This window comes from Dromiciops gliroides, chromosome 3 (genome assembly GCF_019393635.1).
Source record: "Dromiciops gliroides isolate mDroGli1 chromosome 3, mDroGli1.pri, whole genome shotgun sequence".
NCBI classification, from domain to species: Eukaryota; Metazoa; Chordata; class Mammalia; order Microbiotheria; family Microbiotheriidae; genus Dromiciops; species Dromiciops gliroides.
The window spans coordinates 546,534,534-546,550,678 of NC_057863.1; the positions used below are offsets into that span (position 1 = coordinate 546,534,534).

General features: G+C 48.5%; 1 protein-coding gene across 10 annotated transcripts in view; it reads right to left on the reverse strand.

Moving 5' to 3' along the window:
- The window catches only part of GDPD5 (glycerophosphodiester phosphodiesterase domain containing 5), a 181,352-nt gene that overhangs the window by 111,690 nt on the left and 53,517 nt on the right, over positions 1 to 16,145 (reverse strand). For all 10 annotated transcript variants that reach the window (XM_043992791.1, XM_043992786.1, XM_043992787.1 and 7 more), the window contains one exon: positions 7,896 to 7,985. The gene's annotated coding sequence lies outside the window, so the exon portion shown is untranslated. The remainder of the gene's footprint in view (positions 1 to 7,895; positions 7,986 to 16,145) is intronic.

Here is a 16,145-nt window from a genome sequence, read left to right on the forward strand (position 1 = left end):
GTGAGGCTGAAGGCCTGGCGCCAACATTTACTGGCTTTGTGAACTGGAGGGCAGGTCAATTAACCCCTCTCAGAGTTAATATCCTCATATGCAAAATGGTGACTTGAAAAACATTCACACTCCTGGGAATGCTGGAGAGGATCAGATGAGGGAGTGTGTGTGAAAATGCTTTGCACCTGTCAAGGACTGGACAAATGGGGGTTGCTGGGTAAAAAAATAAAGCAGGAACTAAGGACAATCCCACCCTTCACTTCATTTTCCCAATCCCCTCCCCCACCATCCTCTCCCCTGGGCTTTGGAGGCAGGGCAGGCAGGCAGGCATTAATCTCCTCCTTCAGAGATGGGGCCTGGCCAGCCCAAGGTCACACAGCTTTCGCATGACCGGTGGAACCAGGGGCCAAGTTTCTCCAGGCTTGAGCTGGCCTTAATCCCCACTATGGCAATCAGACCCAGTCACAGTACCCCAGATTTAGAGCTGGGAGGCAGCTCCCATATTTTAGGGGTAAGGAAGCTGAGGCACAGAGAAATTAAGCGACTTCCCCCGGCTCACACAGCTAGAGGGGGCTTTGTGATTACAGGACCAGCAAGAGCCCAGCAAGCCTCCCCCGTGTCAGAGGCTGTGGAGCCAGCTCTTTGCTCTGCTACTTCACCAAGGGGATGACGTTGGGCAAGTCGCTGCTGCTTCTCCAAAACTTCACTTTCCCCATCTTTAGAATCTGCAAATGCTTCACGTGGCTTAAAGGATTCACAGGCTCTTTTTATCTCTGATGATCTTTGCAGCACTAGAGTCCTCTCAGACCAGGGGCAAGGCCTGGATCTCCCGGCTTCAGAATATGGCAGGGACTATGACTCTCCTCCGTGTCCCCTCCTTTCCCTCCCCCCACCCAACACTCCCAAATCTTGCCTCTGTTCCTAAATGCCTAATTGGACCCTTGTCAGAGCACACTTCAGGAACCAAGCTCATCCCCCAACCCTGGGGGTCACTTGTGGCTGACAGCAACTTGGCCAGGTTTTAGGGGTTTTAAGCTCAGAAGTGAGTGAGTTTAAGGCCAGGGCAATTATGTCTGCCTCCTACCTAGAACAAAGAAGACAAGATTCATAGCTGGGGTGGGGTGGGGGGCTCTCTGAGGAATAATTTAATTGCAGACCTAAAGATTAATTCCTCTGGCAAGACAGATGAGAAAGGACGGTCAGCAACATTTCCCCTACCCTAACATAATTCTTCCTCCTGCCCCAGGGCCCAGCAGCTAAGAGATCAGCCCCCCAAGACCACCGAAGACATTAACCAGGCCAGATTTCTGCAAACAGTCCCCCTCCCCCGAAAGCTCCCGGTATAGTGGTACAGCTGCTGCTGGGAATCTGGTGGGGGGGGGGGCGCAGTGAGGAGGGGGAGTACTTCTCTGCACACAGCTGTGCTTAGGGCCCTGGGGCAGCCGCCCCTCAGGTGAGCTTGGGGCAGGGAGCTTTGGGCTCACACAGCTGAAAGGGTATAATCCTCAGAAGGCATGAAGGCATGAGTCAGACCCATGACTGGACAAGAATCCTCCTCCTAAAGCATCCCCTCCCCCAACACACACACAGGTGGCTATCTCCCACCTTCATGCAGCAAGCCTTCCAAGGATGGGAGACTTGCTTCCTCCTGGGGCCAACCTATCTCACTTTTGGATGGCTCCATGCCTTACATCAAGCCCAAAAGGCTTCTAGTGCAGCCCTCTGGCAAATCAAGCAAACAAACCTTATCCCTCTCTTATATAGGATCCTAGATGTAGAGGGGCTATCTAGTCCAACCCTGTCATTTATTAGGTAAAGACACTGAGGCGAGGGGGTGGGGAGGGTTTGAAAACCACTTGCCCAAAGGCACACAGGTAGTAAATGACAGGGGCCAGGGCCAGGATTGGAACCCAGAGCCTCTGCCTCTAAATTCAGCCTTCTTTCTACTTAGCCATGGTGCTGCCTCCCTTCAAATACCTGCTAATAGCTCCCATCTCCTCTCCAGACTACACATCAGCAGCTTCTCCAGCAGATCCTCAAGTGGTACAGTCTATCAGTCCCTCCCCCACCGTGCTGCTTACAATAATGATAATCATTCTTGTTACAGCTCCTCCCATTTCTCTGGTGCCTTAAGACACTACCCTTCCAGCTCTGTGGGGGAGGCCCCAGAAACCATTATCCCTCTTTTACAGGGGAAGGAAGTGAGGCTCAGAGGTGTGACTAGCCACTTCCTGGCCACCAGTTTTAAACTGTACCCACCTTCTCCCCTGGATTCTGGAGCCACCCTAGACCCTGAGACATGAGCTTTCTGCTCAGAACCAGTCCAGATACTTCAATACCAGGCACACAGGTCCCACTGCCCACCCCAGAGGTTGTCTTCTTACACTACGGTGGGAGCTCCTGAGGACCGAGACAGACTTGCTTGCTTGTATTTGTAACAGTGTTTGGCATACAGTAAGAATTTAAGAAATTCTCTATCTATCCAATGATTCACCCATCCCTTCCTCCCTCCCCTCTCCCCCCATCTATCTATCTATCCATCCATCCATCCATCCATCCATCCATCCATCCATCCATCCATCCATCCACCTACCTATCTATCCAGTCAGTCATCCATCTACCTACCTATCTGCTTTACCTAACTTTCTATCTATCTGTCCATATTTATCTGTTTATCTATCCATCCACCTATTCAGCAATCTATGTATTTGTGTCTATCTATCCATCTATCCTCCATCCACCTACCTATTTACCTGCCTATATGTCTATCATCTATCAATCTTCTATTTATCATCTATCTCTCTACCATCTATCCTTCTACTTCTCTATCCATCTATCCCTACCTACCTATCTATTCATCTCTCTCTATCTCTCTACCTATCCATCTCTCTATCCATCTATTTATCTATCTACCCATCTATCCACCCATCCATCTTATCCAACCAGGCACCCACTTATCCACTCACCTATTTGGTACATTTGAAAGGCATGTTCCTTCCAACAGTCTTGAGAGGAAGGGAATGCAAAGATGATCACCCCAGTTCTCATAACATAACCCATTTCTCTAGTGCTTTAAGGTTTACAAAACATTTTCTTCACCAAATCCTGTGAAGCAGGGAGCCTAAAGATAATTAATCCCCTTTTACAGGAAAGGAAACTATGTCTCAGAGGCATGAAGTAAGTTGCTCACTGGCACACAGCTAGTGGGGACTAGGGGGAATCCAGGACCAGATTATGCTAGCCCATCAAGGGGCTTATTTCACAGTAACTGCTAAATGAATGGATTAATGAAGCCATCCATCAATGACCCACATTCCCTGGGTCCTGGGAACAGGGCTGGGTCTCCTTCCAAGCAGGGCTTTTTCTTTTAAAAACAACAACAGTCCCAAACACCCACAGACCAGATGTCTGAGGCCTGGGGAGGGTAACAAGGCAGGACCTATCTGGAAAAAGGCCTCTCTGGAAAAAATCTAACCATTTCCATTTTAAAAGGCCAAAGCATGTGGGGACTGCCCACCCGCCCCACAGGGCTTGTCAAAAGCCCAGGGAGAAGAGTGGCGTGTTTATCCAATCCCAGTTCTTCCTCTCCTCTCCATGAACTCAAAATGCCAGATTCTGAGTTACGGCCTTTTAAAGGGACTTGGCCCATTTCTTTATCTCCCATCAGTATTTCCATCAGTTGCTCAGAGACCATGAGCTTTGGAGGCCAGGAGACACAGGTTATTTCCTTGTCCTTTCCCTCTCTGGGCCTTAGTTCCTTTATCTGTAAAAATGTGGGATTGCACTCATCCGAATGAGAAAGCCCTCAGGACATAAAGCAGTATAGCTGAGAAGGATATTAAAATATGACACAGAAGAGCAAAACCAGGAGGAACCCAAACAATGTCAGTGTGGGAAAGGACACCAAATGAGAGGAAAGAAGAGAGGAGTTAGAGGGGCCTTTAGAATGCACAAGACAATAGGCTAGAGCCGAGAGAGCTCTGGAAACAGAGAAAAGAGAATGTCAGGGCTGGGGAGAGACCTTAGAATCCAGAATGTCAGAACTGGGAAGGGCTTTAGAACACAGAATGTCAGAGCCTGGAGAGGTGTTGGAACACAGAAGAGGGAATGAGAGATAGATAGATAGATAGATAGTCTCAGTTCTATCTATCTATCTATCTATCTATCTATCTATCTATCTATCTATCTATCTATCTATCTATCTATCTATCTATCTTTCTATGTATCATCTACCTATCTATCCACACACACTAATCCAACCCTCTCAATTTTATAGTCCAGGAAACTGAGGCCCAGTTTATGTCCTTGTAGGCATATCTTCCTAACACCGAGATGAAATTACCCTGTCACCTCAATCTAGCCTCTAGAACTTTCAAGATGCTTAGAAAACCATTGAGCTCCCAAGTATGATTAGCTCTAAATTAGCAAAACTTCTCTCCTCCTGCCTCACTTTCTTTTTTTTTTTTTTTTTTTTTTTGGGCAGGGCAATGGGGGTTAAGTGACTTGCCCAGGGTCACACAGCTACTAAGTGTCAAGTGTCTGCGGCCGGATTTGAACTCAGGTACTCTTGAATCCAGGGCCGGTGCTTTATCCACTGCGCCACCTAGCCGCCCCCTCCTCACTCTCTTTCATTTCCACTATTTTTTTTTTGGGGGGGGGGGGGAATTGAGGAAGGTACAAGTAGTCCAAAATGAGAATTGATCACCAAGAATATTTTTACTTTGCTTGGAAAGCAGTTTTTGTGATCCATTTAGGTGAACAGGTGTAAGCAACTACATGGTACAACAGATGGGCCTGTTATCAGGAAGACCCTGGTTCAAATCCAGCCTCAGACACTTATGAGTTGTGTGGCACTGGGCAAGTAAGTCACTTTACCTCTGTCTGCCTCAGTTTATTCAGCTGTGAAATAGAGTTATAAACACACCTTCTGCTCAGACACAACGGACTGGAACTTAGGGACAAAAGAATACAAATGTAGAGCCACTAATTTGCTGTGTGACCTTAGGTAAGTTGTTCACTCTCCACATCACCCTCAGGCCCTCACTTTCAGCCTTTAAGATTTCCTTTGAGTTGGGGGCAGCTAGGTGGTGCAGTGTATAAAGCACTGACCCTGGATTCAGGAGGACCTGGGTTCAAGTCCGGCCTCAGACACTTGACACTTACTGGCTGTGTGACCCTGGGCAAGTCACTTAACCCCCATTGCCATGCCCCCCCCCCCAAAAAAAAGATTTCCTTTGAGGAACATAGCCAAAGAAATTTTAGGAAATCAGCCCAAGGCTGACAACAGACTCCCTAAGGTATCCCACCAGAGATGTCCCTCTAACTCATCATCCACCCATTAAAGATTCTTCTTCAGAACCGCTAAGTTCTGATCCAATTCTGGATCCAATCAAATCAATCAACCAACATTTACTAAGAGCCTACTAAGTGCCAGGCACTGTGCTAAGCACTAGGGGTATAAAAAGGAGACCCAAACCCCCCAAACAGTCCCTGCCTTCAAGGAGTTCACTATCTACCTATGTTGTCATCTAGAACACTGGTGCTGTCTGAGCCACAGTTATGTTGTTAAGAGACTTTGTCCAGGGGCAGCTAGGTGGTGCAGTGGATAAAGCACTGGCCCTGGATTCAGGAGTACCTGAGTTCAAATCCGGCCTCAGACACTTGACACTTGCTAGCTGTGTGACCCTGGGCAAGTCACTTAACCCCCATTGCCCCACCGAAAAGTAAAAAAAAAAAAAAAAAAAAAGAGAGACTGTCCAATGCTTGACTGAAATTCAAGTATACTATATTATGTCTGTGGCATTCGTTCAAGCTAACCACTACACCCCCCCACCAAAAAATCGATCTGCCAACAAGCATTAATTAAGTACCTATGACATGGCAGGCAGTCTGCGAAAACTGGGGAGAATGCAGGGTTCTAGATGGAATTTTGTGAATTGTTCCCTGTCAGATCACAAGGAAATGTTCTCCTCAGCTCTTTCCCTTAAACCAAGAACTTGGTCATCTTTAAGCCTCCTGAAAGCTCTAAGATTATGATATTAGAAAGGTGTCACACTGCAGCAGAAAGGGCAAGGTCACAAGACCCGAGTTCAAATCCATTCTCTAACAACTTCCTTAGGAAGGTCAACTCATTTCTCTGGACCTCAGCCTCCCCAGCCCATCTTTTAAAATGAGAATCACAACACTTAAATTACCTATCCCACGGGGCTACTGGGAAAAGCATTTTGTATATCTTAAAGAACTAGAAAAATGCAAATTATTACTAATCTATGATTTCTCTTTGAGCCTTAGTTTCTTCCCTTCCTCTTCCCCTCTCCCCCACAAAACAAGGTAGGATAATAGATGCCAAAGTAAAAAGCAATATATCAACACAAGGTTAACAGCATTCCTGGTATGTGAATATTTACAAAGCCACACATGGAGCTGCCTTATCTCAGTCTCAGGGAGACTAATTATGGGGACATCTCCGTAGAACTGGCTCTGGCCCCAAGCCGGAGGCCTTCTACTCGTAAGCAAGTGTAGACACTGTCAGGAGGCCTGAGTCTGGAGCCCCGGGTGAGGAGAAGTGTAGGGGCCTGGCTAAAACAGCCCCTCATAACACGCCCCCCACCTTCACCATTAATCTGAAGACCGGATGGATCATCTCACCGCTCAGAAAATGTCGGAGGTAGAAGAAGGGACCTCAGGGCAGGGAATGTCAGAGGTGTTTGGGACTTGACAAGATCAATTGAAGGGGGAAGAGAACAAATGTTTATTAAGCACCTACTATGTGCTGGGCACTGGGCTAAGCACTCTACAAATATTATCTCATGTGATCCTCGCTACCACCCTGGGAGGTAGGTACTGTTATTATTTCCATTTTACAGATGAGGAAACTGAGGCAGAAAGAGGTGAAGTGACTTACCCAGGGTCACACAGCTAAGAAATGTGTGAGGTCAGATTTGTATGAAGTCCAGCACTCTATCCACAGAGTCATCTAGCTATCTGAGTACCTGCCCCTTCATTTTTTGAAGGAGGAAACTGAGGCTCGTTGAAAAAAAAAATCACAGGCACTAGCATCATCCTTTCTGCTTCCATTTTTCTAGTATATAGAGATTAACTCACTCACTCAAGGTCACAAAGCTGTGTAGCAATAAACACCAGAGCTGACGTCCCATCTTCAAATCCAAATTTCTTTCTACCAGAGTAGAAGCCCTCCCTAACCACAGAATCACAGCAGTGAAAGTGAACTCAAAGGTCACAGAGTCACATTTTTAGATCAGAGGAGGAAATTCAGTCCAGCCTACACCAGGGTGAGAATCCACTTTTCAATAACACAATTGAGTGGTCTTTCATTCAGCCCCTACTTGGATGCGTGCACTGACAGGGAACTCATTACCTTATTTTACAACCAAATTCCAGCATTGGGACAGCTCTAACTTTGAAGGAGTTTTTCTTTATGATGAACCTTAATCTTCCCCCTTTGTTACTCTCCTCCCCATTTTGGTCCTGTTCACTGGGACCAGGCAAAATAAGTCGTATCCCTAGTCACCGGACAGCCCTACCTACCAATGCTTCCTTTTAATTTAGCAACCACTTATTAAGCCCACCTACTATGGGGAAGGGATAATATTCCTGATGAGGGGTCCTAAAATCTGTTTGCAGATCTCCACTGACAAGGGCTCACTATCTCTCCTGGTGACTCTCTGCAGTAATGAGACTTGTCTTTTAGCAGATTTTTCTAGACATTGGACTAAATCAGTCTCTGTGTCCCCTTCTACCCCTGTTCCCATCGCATCTTGGCTGTGTCCTCTAGGGCCACATAGTGGGTGGCTGTTCCCTTCCCCACAGATGGACCTCCATGCAGGAGGGTCCCTGAATAACAGGGCTGAGGGCCAGCCTCCTGAGGCAGCTCTCCAATTTACCTGGAGGAAGGCCTGTCCCAGCTGTTGTCCAAAGTCCCACTGCCCACGGGCACCTCCTCTCCACGGCCCTCAGCCACCTCACAGGCAACACTGCAGGGAAGAAAGAAGGCAAACAGACACAGGTCAGTCAAGTCCTACCTGCCCTTGGCCAAGCAAGCCAAGTGACAAAAGTGCTCAAATCTACACAAAGGCACCACCACACAAACAATGCACAATCCAGACCAGCAGCCACACACCAAATTGCACAAGCATACACAACACTGAGAAGATACAAAAGCACCCAACGTCCAGCTAAGGAACCAGTCGATGAATCCAGGGCCCCGGCACCTCCTCTCTAGCCGGTGTCTCCACTCACATGCCCCTGGGGGAGGCGTGCAGGGCCCAAGGGCAGGAGGGGAGGCTGATGTTTATGCCCCTGTCTCATCAAGGCCCTCTCTCCAGCTGTTTGCAAGCTGCTTTTTGGGCAGGCCAGTGAAACCAGCTGTTACATGGCTGCCCTTGGACCCAGACGAGGAGGGGGAGAAGAAAGACCAGGAAAGGGAAACTAGGGCAGGAAAAGTCTAGAAGAGGAACTGGAAGAAAAGGAAGAACAGAGGGAAGCAGGGAAGGGAAGGAGGGAGGAGGAGAGGGAAGAGGAAGAACTGGGACACTGCAATTACATTACTAAGAGCCTAGCAGTGGAAGATAGCATGTGGGTGACTCATCCACAGCTCCTGGCCCCCTCACTCCCAGCAAGCCAGGGTGAAGTAGGGCAAGGGGAACCACGACCAACTCCCACACGTGACAGGGGGGAGGTAGAGCTGGTTCCAGGATGGGGGCTCTTCTGCCAGGGGGATGAGGGGTGGGAGACGGAAGGGCTGCCCCACAGGGGTGGGGGTGGGTGGGAGGAGAGGCAGGGATTACTCTTGTTCTTTGAAGCTTCATACGGAAACAGGAAAGGACAAGGATGGGGAGACCCAGAGGCAAAGACACAAAGGCAGAAAAATAACTAGAAACAGGCAGACATTCAGGGGGGTTCACAGACAACAAAGCCAGAGCTGGACAGTCTGTGACCAGAAAAGATGTTAAGGAGACAGGCTGACAGACCCAGAGATGGATAAAGACATGCTGAGGTGGGGAAACGCTGAGCCCAGAGCTGGACAGGGCCACACAGAAGTGGATCAATGGACCACTCCAAGACTCTGGAAGGCAGATGGGCACGCAGAGCCAAAGACACCCAAAGGTAGCATAGAGGAGGGAAGGAGACACAGAAAAAGACAGAGAGCCAGACAGACGCAAGGGAGCAAAACGTACACAGTGGCCTAGACTGGCCTTTTCTCAGAGCGTCCGGGCCTCCCGGCTGGACTCAGAGGCAACAGGTGCTCCTGGGAAAGCAGAGGCACCAGTGCCTCTGAGACAGGGGTGAGTCCTGGCTCCCACTTGATCAAGCTCACGGTCTGCAGGGCCCAGCTCAGAGCCAGTGAGTCAGTCAGAGGAAGCCCTAAGCACCAGGCAGGAAATAGCCCTGCTCCCCTCCAACACCCCCCCCCCATTCTCATGCCCGGTTAGGGACACTTGCACCTCCCACAGTAGTACAAAAGGTAATGTGCGGGGCCCTGCAGGAGAGGCTGCCAGCAAGCTTGCCTCTGCCTCATCCTGTAATGGAGCCTCAGCTCCAGTCCCATCCGCTCCATGCAGGCCTATGGCCTACCGGGCAAAGGGCCCCTCACTGTGTCCTAGCTCTGCTGCTGCCTCACTGTGGAATCCTATGCCATCCATCAAGGAGCATTGATCCTAAGGAAGGACTTACTCTGTATCAGGCACAGAGCTAAAAGTTGGGAATTCAAATAAATAAAAAGGGAAATTAATCGTGCCTGCCCCCAAGGAGCTTACATTCTCCTGTGCAAAATATAAACAAACCGTCAACATGGTAACCTTAGGAGACAGCACTAGTGGCTGGGGGGACTAGGAAGGGCCCCCTGCAGGGGAGTGAGGCTGAGCTAACTTCTGAAGGAGGGCAGGGAATCCAGAAGGCTGACGTGTGGTGGAGGGGAGAGAGCATCCCAGACAGGAGAGGGAGTGCATTGTACAAAGAAAAGCAAAAAGACCAATGTGGCTGGAAGGGATGCTCTATCCATATGGATGGCAATAACAACATCACAGAGCCACTGAAATCTGGGGCAGATAATTTATATAGGCACATGAGGGTACTCGGGTGTGGAGGGGTGGCCACCTGGCTCAGTGGAGAGGACTTTACTCAACGTGTGTGCTCCTGCTCACGCTCGCTGGCTCTCTCTCTCTCTCTCTCTCTCTCTCTCTCTCTCTCTCTCTCTCTCTCCCTCCCCCCCCCCCCAAACAGGATGAGAAGCAGACTGTTGTAGTGAAAAGCGGATGGGAGACCTGTATTCAAATCCGACTTCTGATCCCCCTTAGCAGTACAAAAGCACTTAACCTGTTTCTTCTTCTATCCAACATGGATACCACATAACCTACCTGCCTCTGAAGGCCTGTTGTGAAGAAATTTCCTTGTAAACTACAAAGCTGCTACAGAATTGGTTGCTATGGCCATCAATGGGAACAAGTATACTTTGAACAATAATAATACCTAGGCATGGGGCTAAGAAGTGGCTGGGGTAGATAGAACCCTGGACCTGAAGTCAGGAAGAGCTGAGTTCAAATCCAGCCTCAGATACTTAGTAGCTGTATGACTCTAGACAAGTCACTTAACCATAATTACCTCGTCTATAAAATGGGGCTAAAAACAGCACCTTCCTCATCAAATGACATAGCATTTGTAAAGCACGTTGCAAACCTTAAAGCACTATGTAAACACCACTAATTTTTATTGTTAATAATTAATTTCTATCATATTAATGTTAATTCATCAATAATAACACTGTTACTTTTTATTATGACACAGACTTGAGGCCCCCCCCATCCTGGATACTCTCCATCCTACCAATGTCCTCCTTAAATTCACCTGGAACTTAGCCGATGCTCCCCAGCTGGAGGGAGGAGTTGGGGGAAGGGAACGAGTTGGCAGAGAATCCAGACCGCCAACCCAGCCCTGACTAATGACCCACTCTGAAGAGCCTGAAGTTTGGAGAGATACACAAATCGTGCATCAATATTTAGGCCTGGCCATGGAGATCGATGGCTTCCTGTCAAGGGAAGAACAATTACATCTGAGGAGGGGTGCCTATCCCTGACAAACAAGTCCATTTGCGAAACAGCAATATGGTCTGTTTGCTGCCTGGGTAATCCTAAACAAATCACTTAACCTGCCTGGGTTAGTTTCCTGCCTCTAGAAAATGAAGGGACTAGACCAAGTGATCTCTCTGAAGGTGTCTTCCAACTCTAAAGCCCAGAGTCACCATAGAGGCCTGACGTGGCTGATAGACACTGGGAGTACCTGAAGGGCTGTATTTTGAATAAAAGGTCAGTTTTTTTCCCGCTTGGTCCCAGAAGTAGGAGAAATGGGTGGTCACTGCAGAGAGGCAGATTTGGGGCTCCATGGGAAGAAAAGCTTCCTAACTATTGGAGTCTTCCAAAATGAAATGAAGCTGACTTGGCAGACAGAGGGTTGTTGGTTCCCGGGAGAGTTAGAAAAGACGCTGGGTGACCACTTCTTAGGCATCTCGTCAAGGAGGATTCTCGGTGGCCTCAGGGTTGGGACAGGTGACTTTGAAGGGCCCCAATCTGATACTGGAATGGCATGTCCGTGGGCTGTGAATCAGGGACCACCACCTTAGTGAGACAAAGAATGTGCAGCCCTTGAAAGTTTTCCCAGGTGGCTTACACATGTGATCTCATCTGATCGATTACAGAATCGGCAGCCTGCTCTGGAATTCTCAAACACGTCCCCAAGGAAGCTCAGCACCACACCTCATCAGTATCCTCTGCTTGTGGGATCCCATCTGAAGGGAAGGGGGAACGGAGAGCTCTTCCCCAAAGTTCCAATCAAAGGTTCATTTCCCACCAGGCTGCACACCCAAGGCTGCCTTCCCTTCTTCTCTCCCCTACCTTTTTTAAGTTTCCTTCTGTGTACTGTCTTCGCCCATCAGATTGTTAAGCTCAATGAGGTCAGGGATTATCTTTCTTTTTCCCCCTCCATATTTATATCTGGTTTTTTTGTTTTTGTTTTTTTGTGGGGCATTGAGGGTTAAGTGACTTACCCAGGGTCACACAGCTAGTGTCAAGTGTCTGAGGCTGGATTTGAACTCAGGACCTCCTGAATCCAAGGTCAGTGCTTTATCCACTGTGCCACCTAGCTGGCCCCCCATATTTGTATCTCTGTAGCTTAGCACAGTGCTTGGCACATTGCAGGCATTTAATAACAATTTACTGACTAGCCCAAAGGGTAATGGAGAGGCATGTGGTGGGCATATATAGGCTGTAGCTGTATTTTGAACAAAAGGTCAGTTTTTTTCCTGCTTGATCACCAATAACAACTTCCCCTTGGGAGGTGGCGTAAATGACTTCATCAAGGATCGATTAGCAATCCTACCATCTGCCAAGCACTGTGCTGGGCCACGGATAAAGGAGCTCACAATTTAATGGGGGAGAGATAACATGTACATACAAGAGGGGAGGCTTCTACCAAGCCATGTCATGAGAATGAGGACTAGCTGAGGGGCAGTCTAAGCACAGCATGAGCACTCATGAAAGAGATTCCCTCTCTAAAATGCATGCAGACTTTCAGGACGCCCCATCCTCAAAGCATCAGAGGAAGACCTCCTTGCAGATTGGGAGTTAGAGAAATGGCAATAAAAGTAACTGCCCTGTGCAAAGCACTCCACATAACATGATCTCAGCTGACTCTCACAGCCACCACCCAGAGAGGATGGGTAGTTTTATGTTGTCATCATCCCATTATGCATTTACATGGCATTTTACACCTATGACCTCATCTGGTCCTCAGAACAACCATTGTGAGAAAGGAATTGTTGGAATTCCCAATTTCTGAATGAGGAAACTGAGGCTGAGGCAGACTGGAGTCTTCTTCCTATCATTATACCACCCATAAAAACTAGAGGAGGTTTGAAAGGGTTAGGATCTGTCCACGCAGGAAAAAATGCCCACATTGATGAGTTAGAGGGTATGAAGGTGACATAGAGGACAGAGCACTGGACCTGAGAGCCAGGAAGATCTGAGTTCAAATCCTGTCTTAGACATTTAATAGCTATGTGACCCCAACCAAGTCGCTTAGCGTCAATGTCACCATCTGTAAAATTAGAATAACACCTTCCTCACAGGACTATTGTGGGCTCAAATGAGGTAGCATACCTAAAATGCTTTAAAAAATCTTAAATCAATATGTAAACGCTAACCATTGATGAAGTCATGGGTCCAAAGTACTGAAAAACAGATGGGGGAAGGGTGGCTGGAGAGTAGGGGGAGGGAAGGTCAGGGGTCACTTGGGCCTATGGTGCTGATCAAGAGGGAAAAACTCTATATAGCTGGGGTTTTGGGGTGGGGTTTTTTTTGGAGTGAACCACTAAGGGTGAGATGTAATCCAGGCAGGTGTTGGCAGGCAGCCAGAAGCAGTGGTTAGAGTAGCTGGTCTTGAGCCAGACCTAGGTTGAGTCTCACCCTTAGCTTGTATGACATCCTGGACAAGTCACAGGTCCATTGGGGTGGTGCTGTCAACCAAATAGCCATTGTTCAATACAATAAAACTTTATCTGAAAATGTAAAAGCTGTTCTTAGCCTCACGTTGGTACAAAAACAAGATGGGATGGCTAGGATTTGACTCTGGGGACACGGAACTGCCAACCTGCCTAGGTGTGTGTGTGTGTGGGGGTGTCTCCTTACGTAGGAGATGACCCTATCAGTGAAATCACACGTCCATGCCCACTTCTAACATAACCCAAAATGATGATAACAAAAACATCTCCCATGTCTCTCCTGCATTAAGGCCAGCAGAATATTTTTCTCACAACAGCCCTATGAGGTAGAGAACACGAGGTCCATGCATGATTAGTTCCGTTTTATAGAGGAGGAAACTGAGGCCTCTCAGCTGTGGTAAGAGATTTGGCCTTGGCCCAGGTTCCGACTAAGGCTCTAGGGCTTCTCTTCTATGCGACCCTGGCAAGTGATTCCCACAAATTCCATCTCTTTGGCTTGGGAGGCTGTTCCGGTCTATCCACATGAACAGGGGTGGTTCCCTAGTTCTGAAAGCTGGCGGACACTTCAAACATAAACAAAGACACTAGACTATAAAACTGGCCGCTTGTCAGGAAAGCAGCCCAAGTCAGCCAGTCTTTCTGGTCGGCTTCACCCAGATGTGACTGGGCTGAACATTTCATCAGAAGAAGCCACGCCCCAAAAGACCTTTGGAGCCAGCGCTGGGCCTAGGAGTCAAGAGATCCAACCTGGATCCGGGTTGGAGGCCCAGCTCTACTGCCACTGACTCATGAGAACTCGACTTTGGGCGAGCCTAGGTCTGTGCCTCAGGTCTCCTCTGTCAAGCGAGAGGTCCAACCACGCTGTGAGAAAAGGATGAACCCATTCTGCCTGGCCCTAGTGGGGCAGAACTGGGAGCAATGCATCAAAGCTACCAAGAGGCCGATTTGGGCTCTGCCAAAGTGGACTAGGCCGCCTTCAGAGGGGGTGCTCCTAATTCTGTGTCCTTGGGCACATCCTTTGTGTCTCTGAACGCCAGTTTCCACAACTGAATAAATGAGAGGGTGAGAACCAAGATCACCTCCAGCTCTGAGGGCTAAGGCTAGGTTCTAAAGCCCTTGGGCTTAGTTCCCAATTCTGCTCCCTCTTGGTTCTGTGATCTTGGGTAACTACAAGCTCTCTAGATCTCAATTTGGACCCCCATAAAATAAAAGAGGGGACTAAATCAGGTTTAAGCTCCTCACTAGCTGTTGGCAGGCAGCCAGAAGTCTCTCCCAGCTCTGATGCTCTATGCTCTAAAGGTCCCCTTCCAGCTCCAACATGCTGTGTTTTGTTTTTGTTTTTTGTTTTTGTGGGGCAATGAGGGTTAAGTGACTTGCCCAGGGTCCTACAACTACTGTCAAGTGTCTGAGGCTGGATTTGAACTCAGGTCCTCCTGAATCCAAAGCCAGTGTTTTATCCACTGCGCCACCTAGCTGCCTCAAACATGCTGTGTTTTAAGGTTCCTTCTAGCCCCGAATTCTGTTCCCAAAGTCCTCTCTACCCATACCCCTAACTTCTCTCCCCACTCTGGCATCCTATAAGGCCCCTCCAAGCTCTGACATCCTAGGGTGTAAGACTCTAACATAAGCTGGGTTGTCTAAGGCCCCTTCCAGCTTGGACAATTTGTAGAGTTTTTAACACACCAAAGCTCTCTGTCCAAATTGCACAGCGCTGCCTCTTAGTGGGAGAGATGCTAACCAGTCAGGGATGATGGGTTGGGTGTGGTCCTATTGGGAATAAGGGTGAAGGGACCTGATGACTTTTGGAAGGTTCTTCCCTCCTCATCCCAGGTCCAATAGGAGTCCACCAGAGCATCTCCCACCCCTCTCTTCCCCACAGAAGCTTTCATTTGCTGACCTCAAAAGGTTTTTATGATTGAGTCTGCTTTGTGGTTATGGAGCCTAGAGCCCATGCCTCTCAGGACTATTGAGTCACTCTGTGGGGTGACTAGCCCCGAACACTGGCTGAGCTCAGGGCATCCCTGTGCCTCAGAAGGCCTGAGGTAGTCACAGCCATAAAGGAACACATGAGATGAAGTCCAACCTCCTATTTTTATCATGAAATCTAAGGACTAGAGAGAGAAACTCATTTGCCCAAGGTCACACAGAGAGTTAAGTGTTAGAGTGAAGACAGTAAGCCAGGGAGGCTGCCTTCAAGTGCAGCCACAATGTTCTACCTCAGTTATGATCAGTCTTAGCCTCCTCCATCTCTTGCCTCTTTGCCCCTCCTAGCCAGCATGGTCTGTGTCTGTGTCCCTCTGTGTCTGTCTGTCTGATGCTCTTCCTTGCCCCACCCTCCTCTCTCACGTGCACTCACTCTCTTGCTCTCCCACTCTCAATGGCACCATTTCTACTCCTTTCCTTCAATGAGATGCAGCTTCCCCAGGAAATTTACTGACAGACAGGATTGGTTCTGTGTAACTTAGATTCTGCCACCCAAAATAGGGGCCGCCTGTGATCTGGAGTTGTCTCCCCACCCAGAAATGGTGCTGCTTAAAGGCAGGGGTTAGGGTTCTCCCTGAGGCCAAAGGATCCTGGAGTATGGGGATATCCTCTTAGATGAAGGGTTCTGGCTACCTCTGCTCTCTTCTTAGGGGGTCAGAGT